The sequence below is a fragment of the Schistocerca nitens genome, chromosome 1 (assembly GCF_023898315.1).
Source record: "Schistocerca nitens isolate TAMUIC-IGC-003100 chromosome 1, iqSchNite1.1, whole genome shotgun sequence".
NCBI classification, from domain to species: Eukaryota; Metazoa; Arthropoda; class Insecta; order Orthoptera; family Acrididae; genus Schistocerca; species Schistocerca nitens.
The window spans coordinates 796,561,407-796,580,920 of NC_064614.1; the positions used below are offsets into that span (position 1 = coordinate 796,561,407).

At 40.2% G+C, this 19,514-nt stretch overlaps 1 long non-coding RNA gene across 1 annotated transcript; it reads left to right on the plus strand.

Moving 5' to 3' along the window:
- The first annotated feature begins 480 nt into the window (after window positions 1–480).
- Window positions 481–16,960, plus strand: LOC126237127 (uncharacterized). Its single transcript, XR_007545039.1, has 3 exons — window positions 481–543; window positions 1,001–1,102; window positions 16,797–16,960. It is a non-coding gene; the product is annotated as an uncharacterized LOC126237127 (long non-coding RNA).
- Window positions 16,961–19,514: the final 2,554 nt, after the last annotated feature.

Genomic DNA, 19,514 nt, shown 5'->3' on the forward strand with positions numbered 1-19,514 from the left:
ACACAGAGTTTTTCAACCCTCCTCAGAATACTGTGTTGCTGTTGGCTGATGCCAAATCAGTGAAGGTACACAAAGGCTATTCCAACTCCCAGTCATCCTGATTCTGTTATCATCCATGGTCGCATTAGTGTGGCTGCGTCCTCGTTAGAACATAGAGTTTTCACTAGTGCAGCCTTCGAGTTATCAGGAAGTGATCAGAAACAGCAGAAAGCAGCACCAGTGGCAAGCATTCTAGGTAAGGAGAATTGCCGGGTACGTACATATTCAAATCGATAACTGTAACTTTTTCTTTTTGTACAGTTCTCTCACTAAGAATTTTATAGTATTGAATAGCTGACCAATTGTTGTTGTTTCAGCATATGTCCACGAAATACTGGTTCAGCTGGAAGCTGAGAGACAGGAGTGGCAGCAGTAACATAATATATATATATATATATATATATATATATATATATATATATATATATATATATATAATCACTGTGGGCACAGGAGTGATGGGGCATTCAGAGTTGGCATACACGACAAACAGGACCTGCTATGGTGAGCATTCTTAAACATTATGAATTTTTTTTCGTTAGTAGGCATAATAACATGTACTGGATCCTTGAAAGAACAATCTACTAGATGCTTTGCTAATAACATGTCTCAGGAAAAGGCATTGTGACATCTTGAACAAATATGATATATATATATATATATATATATATATATATATATATATATATATATATATATATATATATATATATAATATGTTGCTGAGATTTATTTACTAAAAAACTTTATTTCTAAAATTTCGTCCTTGTGCTGTTTATATGAAATAACTGTTGCTGAGTCATATTCTTTGTTGCTATAGATGATTTTGAGGAAGAGGAGCAGGGAGGGACAGAGGTTGTAATACCTTTCCCATCACAGTTGTTGTGTAAATGTATATACTAAAAAAATTCTGAATTTGTGTGTGTATACATTTTAATTTTATTACATCAATATGTTGTAGGTGATTTCAGTGAGCTGGACTAATGGATCCACTGTTGTTTTGGCGAAAATATGGATGGAGGAGATGGAGAGGGAGCTGTGCAGGCATAAGGAGATGCCAGAGGTGAGTCCCAACAACCTGAAGAACATGTCACAGAGCCAAAACAATATAGGTAATTTTTATACACACTCACGCTGTTTGCAGTAAATCAGTGTTTATAATGATGTACTTGCAGCAGCAACAAGCAATGTCTAGAATGTTGTACTCAATTGTTTTTCATTATTCTTCTTCTTGCAGTAGGTGCCTCGTCACAATACACCATGGCATGGGTACACGGGGTTGTGACGTAACCACCTACAACATGCAGTCCTGTGTGGTATACACAGTCATGTTAGATGTCGCTCATCACTGCATGGTAAGCTGCAGCAGTTGCAGCAGTGGCCATAGTTGTCTCCATTGCTGTCCCTGCACCAGCTCCACTCTGGCGTCCATGGGCCAGCCTCTCTCCAGTAACTGGCTCAGGGTTGTAGCAGCAACCGTCTATGCATCCACAGCCACAGCCAGGCTGCTCATTTTGGGGCAACACGTCATCTTCTCTTCCCCCACGTTTTCACCCAAACTGCTGGATACGTGCTCCTCCTGCTCCTCCATGCAGCCAATACTAGCAGCATTGCTGTCAACTAGTTGTAGTTATAACAATAGTAGAAATCATGTGGCTAACGATAGTTTCCTCCCCTATTCTTTTAGTGAAGGACATCGAATTAATAACCCTATATGGCAATTAGAATACTTGGTAACTGTGTATACCTTTGAAGAGCGAATCTCATTCACTAGGTTTGACAACCCAGCAAGAGATACCTTGAACTTGTAAGGGTTCTGAAAGCATGCCTTTCTGTTCTGTAAACAGAGTTCCTCGATGTTGTTAATGATCCACGGTATCCCGCCACTAAATTTAGCACTGTGCTGTACATTGAACTGTGATAGCTCCCAAACAGACCTTTGGCACTGAAGATAAAACCTTCACTATCTTTGAGGGGGGGGGTGGGGGGATGGCGTGATATCACATAGCACATCAATTGCCGAGTGGTTTCGTGAGTCTGGTTTAGTAGTGTACTGGTTTTCAGAGATTGAAGTTAGTGGGTCGGCTAAAGCACTCAGCCGAATACTACATGTAGAGATCCATATGCATGCCTATGATCCAGTAAATGGAGGGTCGAGCTGTATCTAGCTTCCTGAGGATCCAGATGATTAGAAGGCATGTATTAATGTCAAAAATAAAACTGACCAGACTCGTTTGGCATGGTCAGTCATGGCTTGCAAAAGATCTGCACCGGCCATCTCAGTACAGTATATACCTTGACACTCATAATCGTTATAATTGTGATGGTATTGAGTTCCCCATCAAGATCCAGGATATACCTAAATATGAAATGCAGAATCTGGAATATCAGTTCATGTGTATGGCCCAGAAAAACGCAAGTCAGATGAGCAGAACAAGTGGGATATACATATAGTCGTCAGACCCCTCTATTTCTCAAAATTTGATGGTGAGCATAACACGCATGTGAACATGCTACTATTCTCAGATGAAGACAGACATCTTTATGGTTCGATCAGGGTCATGAACCACCTACTGTCAACACAAACGAGTAAACATGGTCATAAACAGCATATTTGTTTAAGGTGTCACAATGCCTTTTCCTCAGACTTGTTATTAGCAAAGCATCTAGTAGATTGTTCTTTCAAGGATCCAGTACATGTTATTATGCCTACTGAGGAAAAGAAATTTATAAAGTTTAAGAATGCTCACCATCAGGAGCAGCCAACTCTGAATGCCTCCTCACTCCTGTGCCCACAGTGAAGGTGCACTACAGCTTCACATACTACCTTCACAGGAAAACAAGCACCAAATATGGTAGTGTACCAAGTTGCATTGTCCCACGATTCGAGATTTAACTGATACAAATCTTATGTCACCGATGATCATGTGGTTTGGCTTCTCATGGAACTTGAATATTTTTCATCTGAGGTTGATAACCTTTACAGCAATAACAGTCCCACGACCAAATCGAAGAAGAATGAAGATTTGCACAATAATGCACTTGACTGCCATATTTGTGAACTGCCATTAGACAAAAAAGTGGAAACTTTTCATAGTGACCACTGTCATCTTGTGGGAAAGTTTCATGGCACCACCTGCAACACATGCAACATGAAGTATCAATTACCGTGACACATACCCGATTTCCTTCATACCCGATTTCCTTCACAATTTAAGCGAGTAAGATACTCTCTTTCTTGTTGAGCTCTCTGCTAACTATGGAGGAGGATCAGGTCAGTTTCCTGCCTGAGAGTGATGCCAAGAATTAAGCCCCACTTCCTTGACTTGCTATGTTTTATGCAGGTGCCACTGCAGAAACTTGTTGAAACTCATCCTCAGAACGATATGCAGATCACCCAAGCTGCATACCCTGATGAGGAAAGTTTCAACTTCTGACTACGAAGGGGGTTCTCCATATTAGTATCTGGATAGTGTGGCAAAACTCAACAAAATCAGGCTAATGGATGTAGCTGCATTTTCCAGCAACCTTACAGGCAATGCCATATCGGATGCAGAGTAAGAGCATGCTGTGAATGTCAATTGGGAATTCAACACCTCCGCTTTAGGAACTTACACATAGCTTTACATGGACACAGATGCGTGCTTGATCACAGATGTTTTTGAAAAATTCTATGGTCTATGCATCACCACATAATATCTGGATCCCACCTTCTATTACACAGTGCCTGGGTTGTCGTGGGACACTGTGCTGAAGGAAACGATGAGCAGCATCAAACTACTGACCAGTGCTGACATGGTTCTTTTCTTTGAGCAAGGGATCTGTCGGGGCTTTGTCAATGTGTCCATAGGCACACCAAGGCAAATAATCCATTTGTGGGTGAACAGCTCAGTACATCCCTTGGTTAGAGTTACATAATGTACTTGGATGTTAATAACCTATACGGGGACACCATGCAACAGTCACTGCCAATTGGTAAGCTTCAATGGATGCTCAAAGAAGAACGCAAAGGATTAGGTGGAAAAATCGAGAGTACGGCAGCTGAGGCTGATGTGGCTTATGTGGTGGAGGCAGAACTCACATACGCTATTAATTTGCATGACATGTGTGCTGGTTTTCCACTGTGTCCGGAGCATCTTGATCTGGAAGAAGACTCCACCCAAAACTGACGATAATGCTGGGGAATAAGCCGAGATACATTATTTACTATCCTTATTTCCAGCAGTGTCTCCTATTGGGGATGAGGCTATTTACAATCACCCAGGCTATGGGCTATCTCCTTCAAGCAGTCCCCCTGGTTGAAGGAGTATATTGATTTCAATACAACACCAAGGGATGTGGCGATGTGTGACTTTGAGAAAGATTTTTAAAAATTAATGAATAATTCAATTTTCAGGAAAACAATGGAGAATTTGAGAGAGTATAGTGAAATTTTGATTGGAACCGAATGGGGCATAAGACCAAATTTTAAGCAGTTCATTCAGTCTGGATCTGCATGACCGCTACAGTCGCAGCTTCGAATCCTGCCTCGGGCATGGATGTGTGTCATGTCCTTAGGTTAGTTAGGTTTAAGTAGTTCTAAGTTCTAGGGGACTGATGACCTCAGCAATTAAGTCCCATAGTGCTCAGAGCCATTTGAACTATTTTAAGCAATTCGCAATATTCATTGGGAATTTTGTTGCTGTGGAGATGGCGAAGGTTGCAGTAGAGTTCATAAAACCTATCTATGTGGAGACCTGCATATTAGACCTGTCCAAATTCCACATGTACTGCTTTTATTATGAGTTTGCGAAACGTCATTTCACTGATCCTAAGTTACTTTATGTGCATACAAGTAGCTTCATTTATTCGCCGAAGAATTGCAATCCATATGAAGTAATGAGATGCTATGGTGAAGAATTCGACACGTTTTCGTACACGGCCGATAATCCTTACTGTATTGTTCCACGGAACAAGAAAGTTATTGGTCTAATGAAAGACAAGGCGAATGGGTCACTAATTATGGAGTTTGTAGGTCTGTGAGCAAAAGTGTATGTGTATCACACATTGGAAGGTGCCACCCAGAGTTGGGCTAAGAGTGTGTATCATGCAGCATTGAGAGCCCTCTCTATCAAAGACTGATTGCAGTGGCTTTACGGCAGTGTTCACTGTGTTGTGCTGCAGCAGTAGTACATGGTACAGCAAACTAGTGTTCAATTGAGAGGACACGACCAAGCAGGGTGGTGCAGTGGTTAGCACACTGGACGCGCATTTGGAAGGATGACGATTGAAACCTATGTACGCCCATACAGATTTAGGTTTTCTGTGATTTCTCTAAGTCGCTCCAGGCAAATACTGGGATGGTTCATTTGAAAGGGTACAGCTGATTTCCTTCCCCATTCTTGACACAGTCCGATCTTGTGCTCCATTTCTAATGGCCTTGATGCCAACAGGATGTTAAACCTAATGCTCCTTCCTTCCTTTGAGAGGATACGAGGTGTATGTTGTGCGGCAACTTGAAGTCAGCCTGTGGCCTCATGACAATGAAAGAGTCGTTTGTGATGATGGGGCTGAAACTTTCCTGTACTCACACTGTCCATTTGTTGAGAGAGAGGGAGTTGGGGGACACTAAATGAGTGTGAGAGAGAGAATAAGATTGGGTATAAATGTTGCAGAATAGTATGACCCATTTATCATAGCATAAATAATGTTGTATGAGTGTGTGTGTGTGGGGGGGGGGGGGTATAGGTAAATATTTATTTTTTTATTTATGCACACCATGTGTGTGAGTAATGTATACGGTGTGCACTTGTAATTATATGTCTTTAAAAAAAAATCTGTGCACCATGTGCACTGACAAAAAAACTCATACATCAAAAATATATATACTCACCTTGCCTTTCATGTAAATAGAATAATTTATTTAAGTTTCACCTGCTGATAGTCATACAGGTCTGATTAGTTTTTAAGTGTAGATGTATATACACGTAGTTCACAGCCCTTCAGAACTGTTGTTGTGTAACAACCATGTAACTGCTACTACTGGGACTGTGGAATTTAGTTGTAGTATAAGAATAAAAGTATGTCCACAATAGTTTTTGGCACAGATTTATATAACTGCAAATTGTAAAAGTTTCAACGAGTTATTTTTTTGTTAGTGTGTAAAAAAAGTATCTCTGCATTGAATATTATAATCAAATTGTATGTCAAGTACTGAATTGTTTCTCAGGAACTAAACTATATTTCAAGAATCAAATAATATCTGTGAGAATTGAAGAAACGAAAAAAATTGTCACCATACGTCTTTGTTTCTATATCTACCTCTACACTCTACAAACCGCTATGAGGTGCATGGCAGAGGGCGCGTCCCATTGGACCACTTGTTAGAGTTGCTTCCTGTTCCATTCACGTACGGAGCGTGGGAAGAATAATGGTCTGAATGCCTCTGTGCATACAGTAATTATTCTAATCTTATCCTCGTGATTCCTGTGGAAGCGATACATAGGGTAATCATTTAAAGCCAGTTCTTGAAACCTTGTTAATAGACCTTCCCAGGATAGTTTACGTCTGTCTTCAAGAATCTGCCAGTTCAATTCTTTCAGTATCTCTTTGACCCTCTCTCGTGGATTAAACAAACCTGTGACCACTTGCGCTGCCTTTCTCTGTATACATTCAGTATCCCCTGTTAGTCCTACCTCGTGCGGGTCCCACACACTTGAGCAATATTCTAGAACCAGTCGCACGAATGATTTGTAAGCAATCTCTTTTATAGACTGACTACACTTCCCCAGAATCCTACCAATAAACCGAAATCTATCAACTGCTTTACCCACAGCTAAACCTATGTGATAATTCCATTTCATATCCCTACAAAATGCTATATCCAGGTATTTGTATGAGTTGGCTGATTACAACGGTGACTCACTGATATTAGAGTCATTGGATAATACGCTTTCTCGTTTTGTGAAGCGCAAAAATTTACATCTATGAATATTTAGAGCGAATTGCCAGTCTCTGCACCATGTTTAAATCTTATCAAAATCAGGCTGAATATTTATGCAGTTTCTAACAGATACTACTTCATTATAGATAACTCCATCATCTGCAAAAAGCTTAATTTTACTATTAATATTGTCTTCAAGGTCATTACTATACAACATGAGCAGCAAGGGTCCAAACAAACTTCTCTGGGGCACACCTGAAGTTACTTCTACATCTGATGATGACTCTCCCTACCAAAAAGTCCTCAATCTAGTGAAATATTTCACTTGGTATCCAATATGATCCTACTTTTGACAATAAGCATAGATGCAGTACTGAGTCAAATGCTATTCGGAAATCAAGAAACACTGCATGCACCTGCTTACTTTGATCCAAAGTACGTCATGTGAGCTTTGCTGCTTTGTTGTTGTTATTAACATAAAACCTATCCAATTGGTTTTGAATATGAAGGTGAAGTTTAACATTGGAGTTGACAAAATATATAGAATAGTTGCATGGGATTATGCCTATCATGCAGCATTCCCACTTCGGAAGACATACAGCAAACATGTATAAAATTATGTCACAAGTACTTGAAGGAAACCACAGACATAGTATATGGCCAAAGCTATATATTGTCAAGGTGGGAGCAAGATGAAAAGCAATCATACAAAGATTGTGAGGTAAAAATTGATTTAATTTTCCATCCAATTTAAAGTAATTTTGCATTCTCATAATCAGACACAACACCATTTTTCCAAATTCTTTTCTTGGGTTAATGGGGAGCTGGGCACCTGTAGAATTACAGGACTTGAATAGCAGCAAACTTTAAGATTCGACGCATCCATGCGATCTTCTCCTCAGCTTTGATATAGATGAAGGTGGTTGAATAATTGAAGTGACGTCACCACATCTTTACAGGGTGCACCAGGATCATCCCAGTGAATTCCATGTTAGAAACATGTTAACAACTTTTCACTCTTTCATGTTTTAGCACACATCACATCCTTTAAAGATCTTGGCAATGCAATGTTTGATGAGAATGTCTCTATTATGCCAGCATTTTCTGTGTATTCTATGAAGTCAATATGTTTAAATATGAACTGTCTCTGCTCATCATCGTAGAAGCTCTGAGCATGTACAGTGATGTTCACACCTTGAGATGCCATTGTGAAATGCTCTGGTATGGCTCAGCATCTGTTCATTTGCACACCGCATTGCACAACATCAGTGAGCACGCAATTTGAATTTCCGTGATCTGAGCCAACATCCTTCATCTTCATAGTATGAAGCACAGAACCTCATATGCTGGACTATACATTTTCTTTCCGCTACAGGTGTAAATTATCATATGGATAGAATTCGGAGTACAGACAGACTCTGGCGTTAGTTAACCTGCAGTTGTCAAACTTGGTGGAATCGTTTCCTATATTCTCTCTTCTATTGATCTGAAACGCAAGCATGATGAAGCTAGGCATCTCCAGTTGAGCAGAGGTTTCAATAGTCCACGTTTGTCTGCTTGCTGTCACTAGCACTCAGTACTCAAATCCTCCCATAAATGGAAAGGTGACGACAGAAATACACTGTCATTAAGAACAACTTGAAATGCTGCTCATCTGATACACTGATGTGTGGCGTTCTCCATATTATTTTACTGATGTTGATCTTATTCTCCTCTATAGCTATTTGAATGTGTGAGCTGTTGTTATCCATTGCACTCTGTTCCAGAATAAGTCCCTATTTAGCAATTAGAACAGTTTGCCAAATGACATCAAAGTATTCCATAAGCAAATTTAGAGATATACATCCAATAAATCACTTCTGTACTACCCACTGGCTCGTCTATGAAACATCCAGCATTTTCTAAATCCTTGAGATCCGAGGGAGAAGCAGAAACATTTGTTTTAAGAGTTAATTAAACATACAGTCAATCTTGACCCTGTAAAGCTCATATTGAATCTCATGAGACAGGAACGCTAAAGCATTACACATTACATGAAAGGTTTGATGCCACTGTAGCACTACCATCCCTTTTTCGTAAGTGTTCCATCAAGATATATAAAACTCTTGCATGGCAGGGTTAAAGCATCTTGGTGTTGGATGACAATCCTGCTTTCATCATTCTTGTAAAATATTATCGAAGCATAAGGTTTATATGACAACTATTCTTGGCATATAGTACGTCCATCATATTCCACTGGGCTAGTTACATCTAACGATGTCATTGCGAGTTTTCAGACCTAAGAAATTTGTTGTTCACATGTGTTAATAACTTGCTGTTCTATTGTTCAGTGCCGCATTGTGTGTTGTGCACACTGGTTTTATACCTTACACCCATCCTGTCTTCATTGACAATATGAGGACACTCAGGGCCGCTGGGAGTTCCAGTTGGTTGAAGGTCACTGCCACCACTTCGGTCTCCCAGCAAGGCAAGGTCTTTGTTCTCGCCAAGAGGTTTGGGTGCGTCCACTATAGGTCCTTGCTGGTTGAAGATTGGCGCTGCTTCTAGGTCTCTGGCCACTCGAGGCCACTGCTGACCCCCTGTAGATGTAGTGATACAATGATTTCATCACCACAAAAATCGATGAGTTGGTTAGCGTGGTCCACAATGTACAGCTCCAGATAGTCTAATGTCCAAACTGCTACTGAGAGATAAACAGCGTTGGTACAGGTCTCATTGAGCTTATACCCAGTTTTAAGTGATGGCAAGAATCCGTAAATTGGATGAATCAATGCATTGTAGAGGTAATAGTTTGCTGCAATGTTACATTCAACATGGATTGTACTGTCAAAAAGTATATTCACTGAATCTTAAGAACTGCAAAATTTAATAGGGCCATTCTTCAAAACCTGTTCTTAAATGAAAGTCAGTAGCCGTCCTGTGGAACCTCTCTGGTTGAAGTCAGTCCCTGCATTCGGTGCCTTTATTTCAAATTTAAGTGTATTGATGTTTACATGTAGCACAATCCCTTTTACAGACCGTTTTCAAAATGTCATTTAAATCATCAACGTCATATGCACCTGGTTCTATTTCCACAATTTCCTTTCTACTATTAACTTCCAAAAGAAGCTTAATTTTGGCCTCTGTGATATTCAGAATGCTGTTGCATGTCTCCAGTTCATTCAGTGCAACACACCATTCCCCATTGCTGAAATCAATCGGTGGGAAGTAACGTTCTTTTAAAGTCACAGTACACGATACTGAATCTGAACCTTAACTGATGAGTGAATGTTTAGTGCACCTCCTTATATATCTCTCCTTGTAAATGTTAGGAGGAACATGATGCACAAATTTCTACATAAGTAATGAAATATTCGGATTTCCGCACAGTCATCGGTAATGTATCCTGCATAAACACACCATGGAATCATGGAATGTTGAATTTTTTTCTAACAAACTTGAGAAAATCTTTATTTGTAATTGGTCTATCTGGTAGGATAGCTAACGGACTTTTTTTCTTATTTATGAAGAGACATAGTCCTTTCTTGTATGGTTTCAGGTATAGTCCTTTCCCGATGGTTGCTGCTTCCATCATGCGATTATGTCTTCTTGTCTCTTCTGGCTGCTCTTCGGATTCCTCTGTGCTCCTGACTGCTCTGACAATAGCCGCAGCACTACAGCCACTGAACCCATCGATGAGAGACCTGACAGGAAAGGAATGAGGAAGGGGATAATTGCGCCTGATATCTTGGGTACTGGCAGAACCTAGGGTATTTTAAGCAGTCCTTTATGCTTCAGGGCGCTATTAGCTGCATACATCGCTGTCAGGACACAGCTTTTTAAACATCCCTGCCTGGCTTCTTCTTCTTCTGCATTGCCTTCCTCTTCTTCAGGCCACGATGAATGGCATTCATAACTTGCTTGCACCGAAGCCCAATTTCATTTTACCAGACATGGTTCATCAAATACAAATGCTGCAATGTGCTGCCCTATACCAATAATATTTCTCGCACATATTGCCTTGGCATTATCAGCTAAAATTTGATCTGCAGCGGGATGTCCTGGCAGATCTTTATGTTTTGCACAAGCTATGTCGTGTTCCAAACATGCCTTGTCAAACAGGTTAATCCCCTTATCACCACGAGCCAAACATTTTTGACACTTTGTACCAGGTACACAGTAATTATACACTAGAGTGTGCAATCCAACTGGAAATTTTGTTGAGAAAGATTTGTCTCCTATTGTGAATGTGTGCCACTGTGCTAGCTGCGCGATTTGCACCCCATTATACGGCAAATCGTCAGCGCTAAACTAGCTATTTTGTTTGCAAGAAAGCCAGGCCATTTAACTAATACTCTATACCTTCGACATCTTATGACATGTCTTATGAGAAACACATGTGGTTCTGAGCTCTTCTGCATTTCTTGTGTGTAAAAACATCCAGAAATATCAGTGCCACTGCTGTCCTTTAAGATGTAAGTCCTGGATTTGTTCCCTGCAATTTGGAAACTGTAAATATCTCACTCGACGAGTTGGGAGGCATGAGTCATCAAATGCTGTCTTATGTTTTGAGATACACACCATTACATTTTTGTTTGCGTGAATCCAGAATTTTAATATACTAGTGTGCCATATCCATGAGTCTATTATCGCGAATATTAATTGGTGTTATTTTTATTGTGCTACGTTTGGTTCTATTATACTACGCAGTTATTTCTGGGAGGATATCCATCAATTTGTATGAGCCACAAAGATTAAAACGCATACATATTTGATCTTTTATTGTCCTGTTCAGATGTTCCACGATACTCGCCTTCAGGTGCGCGAATGTTGAATAGTCATGTTTTCCATATCGCTGCATGATGATCTTGAAATATGGATTAAAAAACTCTCCACTGTGATTGGTTTGGAGGTTGTCTGGGAATCGATTCGTCCCTGTCTGCAACAAACACTCAAACACCTCTATGACATTTCCCCCCATTTTTGTTTTAACAGGTAATGCTGAGGCACATTTGGATTATGCATCAATAAACATTAAAATATGTTTGAATCCATTATTTGCATGTGAATATTCCTGCATATCTACAAGATCAGCCTGCCATAAGACATTCAAACTTTGAATCATATCATGACTACAGGGCTATGTTTTGCCTGCTGGTTTGTGTAGTTGTCGAAATACTGTCTTCATACTTATTCGATTGTACATTTCTGTCTAAACTTTGAGATTACTGTAACAACCTCATTCGAATGAGCAGTATTACCAGCAGCAGCTGATGCCATGAGCAGTCACAGTCTGTCTGTTGACTAATTGGGATCGTCATAGTATATATACTTCAGGGGTTGATAGCTGACTCTTGCCATCATTAATGCTATATCGAGGATCTAATACAGGTTTTATAATGATTCTGTATTTCCACTGCGCTGGTTTCCCACTTTCCTGTGTACACCACTCCACTGCATGATTTCAGCATACATCTCCAGATGTTTGCATGAATAATTTAAAATTTTGTGGGATTTAGGAAAATGAGGTTCATTAGACCACTTGTTCTTTGAAATTCGTTATCACCTATCTGTATTGATTTTTCATTTAATCTTATAGGCTGCATGCCCAACATGTATGGTTTTTCAACTCTGACAGCAAATGTTTTGTCTATCTTAGCATCACTGTGACAGTTAATGAAGTTAGCAACGTCGCTGTCATTGTGTAATTTCGCTGAGAGTTCATCGAGTCATTCAGTAACTTGTTGAAAGGTTTCTCTCAATGTCTGCTTTTGATCTAAATGTCCTAACCTTAGCAATCGTAGCTCCTCTCGAACAGCCTTCCATGCTGTTGTGATCTTACGCTTAGTCATATTTTTTTTATACTAAGGTGACCAATGCTATCAACCTTTACATTTAAGTCGTGTACATCAACCTACAGCTGAGCCGTCTACTTTCTTTCTCAAAATGATCTAGGTGCCACGACAAGACCAAGGATTGTTTAACAGTAACGTAATTGCTCTCTCTCGCCCGTGCACATCGAAGACAATCAAAATGACATGACCACCGAGTTTATCGCCCAGCTCAACGTAGCAGAAAATGGTTCTCACGATAAAACTGCGCGTGTTCATTGTCTGGCATGGAAAGCACCATTCGCGGAAAACGTGTGCGGGATTGTTTGTGCATGTGTTTAAGACTGGAAGTATTTTGACAAAAACTCCAGCAAAGTCAGTAATGCTAAACTTAAAGATAAATTACCACGAAACGGGCTCTTTAGCGAATAAAATCGTAGCTGTTCCAGGAGAGTTCGAACTCTAGAAGAAATTGCAGGAGCGAAGCAAAGCCTGGAACAAAGCCCAATGAAATCTCAAAAAACCTCAATGCCGTTTATCTGTGTAAGTGGGAATTAAGAGATCTTCGTGTCGAAACATCAAAGAGGACTTGCATCTGTATCCTTACAAACTTACTTTTGTGTATGAGGTAAAGCGTCCAGAACTTTCGCACGTTTAGTTTTGCCGATGGCTTCTGAGTGAAGTGGAATCAGGACTTTTATATATTCTGTTCTTCTTTTCTTCAGATGAAGCCTGGTTCACCCTGTTAGGCTACGTGAACTCACAGAGCATGCACCGTTGTGCGTCATGAAATCTCCATCAGTGCTCTGAAGAGCCGTTGCATAAAGATTGGTGTTTAGTGCGCAATGTATGGTATCCATATCATAAAACGAATCTTTCAGCAGACTTAATTCTGCCACTGTATACGGAACCTGTCTCATCCATACGTGGAGCAACTCACAGAAAACGAAAGACTGTATGGACATTTTCAGCAAGGCGGAGCAACAGCCTTGACAACTTTTTTTGGAGTCCATGAGGTGTTCAATGAGGAGAGTACAATCTCCTGGCCACCTCTTTTGCCTGATCCCTCTCCCGGTGATCTTTACCTGTGGAGCAAACTGAAGAGTCAGACGTACTCAAACAACCTTCACACACAAGAAGAGCTACACCAGAACACAGAAAACGGTATTGCTGCCATTCCTCAAGTGGAGCTGCTTCATAAATCGAGCACAGCACCACACTGACGTCAACAGTGGCCATTCCTAGCATCTTCTGTGATGCTCATTAAAAAGGGTCGATGCTGCCTTACTGTTATTGTAAATGTTTTCCTGGCCAGTTTCATTTTGCCCACCTTGTAGATGAAGCGAATGAATTCTGCTACCTTGGAAGCAAAGTAATCCATGATGAATGAAACAAGGTCATAAAAATCTGACTATGACAGACGAAGAGAACATTCCTGGTAGTATCAAAAATTGGACTTATTTTGAGGAGGAAATTTCTGAGAACGTACAATTAGAGCACAGCATTGTGTGGGTGTGAACCGCAGACTGTGAGAACCGAAAAGAAGAGAATCGAAGAGTTTGAGATGCAGTGTGTAGAACAAGCTGAAAATTAGGTGGAATGATAAGAAATGAGGAGGTTCTCCACAGAATCAACGTGGAAAGCAACATACGGAGAAAACTGGATAATAGAACATTGGTTAAGATATCAGCAGTTAACTCCATCAGGCGTAGGAAGATCTGTAGAGGGTAATAACTGCTTATACAAGATATCTTGTATTAAGTGCATAACGTTTACATGTATGTCAAAACAATTTGTGCAGTGAATTACGTCGAATAGCAGTGACAAAATAGAAATTGCAATAGTGTAATGTTACTCAACAGCTCCGCCATTACACCAATTATGCAAGTGAAGCTACAAGACAATAAAATCCCTATGATGTCATACATAACCAACAACAAGAAAAACCAGCAGAAGACATCACTGACATCGATTTCTGCCCATCCTCTACTCCTCCCTCCCCCCCCCCCCCCACCCAAATGCCACACCAGCCAATACAGTAGCTAACAATGGACAAGAAGTTCTAGGTTAATTTAGTTTAAGATAATTTATTTTTAAGTAACATTTATCTGTATGTATGTATGTATAAACGCCTGATGACGAATAGAAGATGTTCGAAAAGGGTTGTACGACGGTTGAATGAAAAGTAATGCCTCCACCTTCGTTAAGTGGGTTTGGATGGGGATATTTTAATAAATCAAACGCAGAAATAATCCTTAGAATGTGATCTTTAATTACCAATATTCACTTTTCCACATAATCTTCAACCAATTGGATACATTTCTGCCAACGATGAACAAGTTTTCTGAAGCCGTAACGGAAGAAGTCGACACTGTTTTCGCAACCACAGTCTCACAGTTCTCTCAACGTCTTCATTAGAAGCATAATGATGTCCCCGCAGATCGTCTTTCATTATAGGGAACAGATGGAAGTCAGACGGAGCTAAATCTGGACTCTATGGAGAATGTCGTACGGTGGTGAAATTCAGTCTCTGAAGTTCTGCTGTGGTGGCACGTGAAGTGTGTGGTTTGGCATTGTCATGCTGCAGGAAAACATTTCTTTTTCCTTTCGGAGCCTTGTCAGCCGTCGTTAGAGAGTTTGCAGCGTGGCTCTTAATTTATCGTTGTTCCACGATCACGGAATTCAACATGGATAACACCAACTGCATCCCAGAACACTGTGGCCATGATTTTTCCAGCTAAGGGCCGCGTCTTGAATTTCTTTTTCTGGGGCGAGTCTTTGCGTCGATATTCCATAGACTGACGTGTCGTCTCCGGGTCGTAATGGCGTACCTACGTTTCGTCTCCTGTCGCAATTGAATGGAGAAAGGCGTCACCTTCATTCTCGTAAGGCGAGAGGAGTTCATGGAAAATTTCAAGTCTGTGCATCTTCATTTCGGGAGTCAGCATCTGAGGTACCCATCGTGCACAGATCTTCCGATAGCCAAACAAAGCAATAATGTGACCCACACGTTCTTGTGAAATGCCGATTATGCTTGCAGTTTCTCTCTGAGTGATACGACGATCGTCCTGAATCAATTTGTCAACATTTTGCTTGTGAAACTCGGTGGTTGCTGTCACAGGAAGTCCAACTCTTTGCTTGTCACGCAGGTCAGATGTTCCCACCTCAACATCTTTAAACTTACTCGCCCAACGACGCACAGTACTCACATCAACGCAATCACCATAAACTGCTTTCATTCTCTTATGAATCTTTGGGGTGACACCTTCTGCTATCAAGAATTCAATGACTGCACGTTGCTTCAATCGCCTTGACGAACCGGCTGCGCAGGGTTCCATACTTTACACTGTAACAACACAACCATTCAATACTAAGGCTTCCCGCCAAGTGGAGCTGTAGAGAAGAGGCTGCGGAACAAGCCAGTACCTGCCGCATACCAATGCTGCCAACTGTTGAAGAGTTACGAAGGTGGAGGCATTACTTTTTATTCAACCCCTCGTATTAGGTTACATTAAACATAAAACAAATAAAAGTGACTGGTAGCAGAAATTCCAAATAAATACTTATCCCACACAGTCACGTTCAACAAACGTAGCTACTATGACCGTAAACAACTTCAGGAATGTCCCAAGGGAGTGTGTTTGACCATCGCTGCTCATGTTATACATAAATGACTTTAGATACAATAGCATTTTCCGATTTTTCGCAGATGATACGGTTGCTAATAATGAAACACTATCTGAAAATGCCATATACATATTGGGTTGTTAAGATTACAAAGCCACATAAAGATTAATAACTTGATTTAAATATTCAAGAAAGTAAAACTGTGAAATTCACAAAACGATAACTTGTAGTATCCTTTGATTACAATATCAATGACTAAAATATTGAAGTTAGTATAGCTGTAAAATATAAAATTTGTTTGTATATTATTTAGGTTTTATTTTTATCTAATCTACATTTATAAAATTTACTTTTATATTATTAACGTCGATTATTCTCATAATACCTTAATTTTGCAGGTGACATCAAATGGGGTGAAGTTGACCGCTGGGATGAAGTTGACCGAAAAATTTTAAAAACATTTTATGTTAAATAACTACACACCGGTGACGAAAATTCTTTTATTTTAGTTATTAAATTTGTTGTTAGAAAGTTCATAATTAGTGGCAAGGGCCAAATGTACAGTATTCTGAATCTCTATCTGAATACTAATCGTATTCAAACGGACTGAATGATTAACTTTTTTAATGAGCAAAAACTTTTATTCGTGTCAGCGGCATAAATCAACTCATGTGTTTAGACTTTATGTATGTCGTGCAGCGACAATTCACAACGACAGCTACAGCAATAACGTAAGTTTATCTATTATACTTAGCTATCTGTCAACCCATAAATAAAACTCTGTAAATTATTGGTGGAATCGGGGTGAAGTATGCCGTCCTTTCTCAGACGGTTCTTTTATAATGATACATTTGTGGCTGCGGCAAGAATGTCACCTAATGAACGTAACAACAATGTGACAGAGTGGATGCGCCAGCAATTGTCTGTAACAGTCTGCTGGTGGAGTATGGAAGTCCTTGTTGTAAGTGTATGTCAGCTTGTGAATTTGTCACATAGCTCCCAGTTCTGTTTGTTGCTTCACACAGTTGAAATCTAAGAGCTGTCAGTATGAAAATACCTGGTTCAAATGGCTCTAAGCACTATGGGACTTAAACATCTGAGGTCATCAGTCCCCTAGAACTTAGAACTACTTAAACCTAACTAACCTAAGGACATCACACACATCCATGCCCGAGGCAGGATTCGAACCTGCGACCATAGCAGTCGCGCGGTTTCAGACTGAAGTGCCTAGAACCGCTCGGCCACAATGGCCGGCTGAAAATACCTCTTGCGAAGAAATGTAAGTGGGGCGAATTGAAGAAATATAGTCTGCATATTTTAGAACTGTGTCTCACATATATTGTAAATGGTAAAATAAGCATTAACAAGGCTACCCGAGGGCAGTACTCCCAAAGGAGCCCTGATGCATAGTGTTCATGCCAGCTTGGTAAAACAAAAGATGAACAGCCAGTTTTACTGGCTTTTTTTCGAATTTCGTAAAACAAATCTCGGATCACATTTTTATTCTTAAGCTTTCTTTGTATGTAACTCTGAAATTATTATTAAAAGTTAATTACTATGCTGCAATTATTACTGGATTATTGATGAAGTTTCAGAACAATGAAATCACCCTAGAGTCATGGACAATCCACAGTTATCATTTAATGGATATTCGGTCAACTTCACCACCAGGTGGGGTGATGACATTCGCAGTTTCTTTCTTTTTTTAAGAATTTACTATCTGTTAGAGCAAAAGGTAATAAAGACCAAAAATTTTATTACTATAGCTTAACTCTCGTCCTCTGAAAGAAAAACCAATACATTTATTTCATTTGTTTGAGAAATAATTAAGTCCAAAATAGATCAACTTCACCCCAGACAATATGTTGAAAGCAGAGCTAATATTGGGCACTAAGATTCTGGGACAGATGGAACAGCATGGACAGGCACTGCACTTACAAACTTTTCAGGAAGGGTCAGGAAAACTTTATTGGACAGTCTGCTGCACCTACAGGGCATGCATAGCTTGCTGTTAGGCAAGAATCCCCAGCTAGTGTACTTCGCTATTCATTAGTGAAAATATGTCGTACCTGGTGAAAAGATGCTCTGAAATTGAAGCATGCATTTTACTTTTGGTGACATAGCGACTGTTTATCGGCTCTCGCAGTAAATATTGACATCACTGCCCTGAGCAGTAGGCAACTGCAACGTCTCTGATTTCAATTCGCTCTGTATCTCCAACTTATAAATTATAGAATTGTCTACTCAGTACCAGTGTATATTATTCCGTATACGCACCTTCCAGTACCGCTCTTCCTACATACTCATTGATTTTTGCGGAATTTAAATTCGGAGGAGGTGGAAGCATTTGTTGCCATATTGTACTCTCGTGGGGCATGTGGTGTGTAGAGTCTGTGAATGAGAAATCTGTGGCGTAGTGAGTGTGATCCCACCTTTTTGTCTCAAACAATGGCGAGAAAAATAATTTAGAAATCACGTGATTACTTCGCTAGGAACGTAAAGACGCTGTCCGTTTTGTTTGACATCTGAAATCTGGTACATGTTAATAGATAACTGCATTGCATGTTACAAATCACCCGAACTCCTAACTGTGGATGAGCAGTTATATGCAATAAAATCCCGAGTAATGAGTGTCAAACCTGGCAAGTACGGCATAAAGTATTGGCTGCACACAGACGCTAAAGTCAGACATGTTCTGAACGTATTTGGGAAAAAACGAGACCTACGAATACTAGCCTGAGAGGACAAATTGCGCTACGTCTCATGGGATAATACTAACGAAAGTGGATAAATGTTACATCAGACAGCCTCTTCAGTTCTCTCAAGCTGGAAATAGAGGTAAAAAAGAGGGATGCAAGCATTGCTGGCACTTTGAAGAAGAGTGTAAGGAGAGTCCCACAATCCGTGTCAAAAAGACAAGACGTACTTCACTCAAGTGTTATTTACAAGGCTGATGATATTACTCTAACCTCTTACGAAGGGAAGACAGAGAAAAATGTGTGTATTCTTAGTTCTCTACCCTCCAGTGTCCGCCTGCATAGCTGGGTGGTAACGTGCTTGCCTCCCATGCAGTGGACCCAGGTTCGATTGCCGGCTGGGTCGCAGATTTTCTCCGC